Source organism: Callospermophilus lateralis, unplaced genomic scaffold, assembly GCF_048772815.1.
Source record: "Callospermophilus lateralis isolate mCalLat2 unplaced genomic scaffold, mCalLat2.hap1 Scaffold_63, whole genome shotgun sequence".
Taxonomy (NCBI): domain Eukaryota; kingdom Metazoa; phylum Chordata; class Mammalia; order Rodentia; family Sciuridae; genus Callospermophilus; species Callospermophilus lateralis.
The window spans coordinates 2,511,079-2,513,357 of NW_027514713.1; positions in this window are offsets into that span (position 1 = coordinate 2,511,079).

The window sequence follows — 2,279 nt, forward strand, 5'->3', positions numbered from 1 at the left end:
ATTTTCAGGAACTACTTCCTTTGATTTTGGATTCTGAGTGCCAGCGTCGGGTGGGGGATGATAATCCAGAAGGACAATTGGAAAGAGCCCTGCATGGCAGGACCATCACTACCAGAAACACCATCTGTTCCAACAGCCTACACACTTGAAGAGCATTCACTGCTCCTACTGTCCCAAATACAGGCTTTCTGACATCACCCAGCAAGGACTAGGAACCTCAGTGACTGAGGCAATCCTGGTGAGCACACTAGCCATGAAGCTCGGGCAAAACTCACCTATAATTCACAACTCAGCCTCAGCTCTAGCATGGGGAAATAACCTTCAACGTCATTAGACTACATGGTTGTACTAAAAAAGAAGGAAAACTTAAACCTATGAAATGACCCGACAAACCTATCTTACATGACCATAACACACTATTCTAGCCTCCAGAATTCTTGCAAAAACTGATTTTACACAAGGCAACATGACTATCAGGATTTAAGAACTGTTACAAGAGCATTTAAACTGCACCAATCAGCAGGCTTTGGACACTGCATTTTACCAGGGCACCCAAGTCTCTACAAAGCAGCAAGGAAGAAATAAAGTGATCAATTTGCTATCTGTGTAACAGTGCATGGAAAGACTGCATTCTTGCCACTTCTATCACAGCCTACAACATGCCCAAATCCTCTCTGGCCCGTCTTTCAAGTGCAGGATCCTGGAAGCAACCAGTACCTCTATTTTATACTATTAAGGTTCTAACTCCCTTAGGACTTCATGTCTTAGTGGGAAAAAAATTCACAAGTTAAACTCGCATTTAGAAACTCAAATGTAACTCTCAGAAGATGTTCAAAAAATTATAGCAATCAATATCTAAAACCTTATCTCAAAAAAAGTGCACTATGAGTAGGAATGGGCCACTGAGAGAATTTCTGTAACTGGGAATGAAAAACCTGGTAGCTGGAATTGCATAAAAAGACAATTTTCAGTGAACCCAAAATTGGACCTTTTAGGTCAGTGCTGTTCAAACAGCAACTGCTAGGTACTTGTGGTGGTTGAGCATCTGAAATGTGATGAGTCTGATTTTGAGATGGTGCTGTGTGTTAAAAGATACGACAATTTGGAAGTCTTAGAAGAATACACAATATCTCACTAATTTGTATAAAATTTCATATTGAAATGATAGAATTTCACCTACAGTGGATAAAATATGATGTACTGAAAATAATTATTAAAATTATTTTCTTTCTGCCTTTCAATAGGGTTAATAGGAAAGCTTACAGAAAGTATAGGTCATACACTTCCACTGGTCCAAGAGTCTCTCTCATTTTTCATTCAACCTAATTAAATCACACTAAAGTCATGGGCATAACTAAACTTAAATTTAAGCCCTCTACTTCAAGATTAACTGAAGAGGGGCAGGGGACGTGGCTCAAGTGGTAGTGCTCGCCTGGCATGCTTGAGGCACTGGATTCGATCCTCAGCACCACATAGAAATTTTTAAAAAAAGATATTGTGTCCACCTAAAACTAAAAAATAAATATTAAAAAAAAGACTACCTGAAGAACATAAAAGAAACAAAAAATTCTGGACCATTTACCTCTCAAATGTGCCTAAAAAGAAACCATCCAATCTCAAAAATAAGAACGTAAACTTGGGAATAGGAATGATAGTTTTAAAGTAATGGTTCTTCTATCTTCTGTTCACCAGAATTAATGTGTGGAGTTTAAAAAACAAAAACAAACAAAAAAACTCCCACAGGTGCTCCTCCTTGGAAGGGTTGAGCTGGAGGGAAAGCTGGGGGTGGAACCCCATCATCCAAATATTTTAAATCTCACCAGCAGCTGGGCCTGAAAAGCACCCTTCAGCTCATTTCTACATACATACAACTCAACGCACTCACAAGGGCACCACTAAACCTCCCAGACTTTGAAATGCAGCCATCAGGCTGCTTAGACACCATCAGTAGGTGATGTGAAGGACCAACACTGATAAAACAGTAGCGACATCAAAGAGATGCTGCCATCATCAGATACTGAGCTAAGCCAATCTAAATAGTATAAAATAGTAGAACCTAAATAGTATAAAATAGAGGTACTGGTTGCTTCCTGGATCCTGCACTTGAAAGACTGGCCAGTGAGGATTTGGGCATGTAACTAATCAATCTAGTGTCCCTCCTAGATTGATTTTGTATGTGCACAAATGAAAGGAATTTCTATTTGCTTCTGCCTTCAGTTCTCTCAGAAGGCAATTTAACAGAGCTTCAGTGTTTACACATGGGGCTCTGACATCGGATG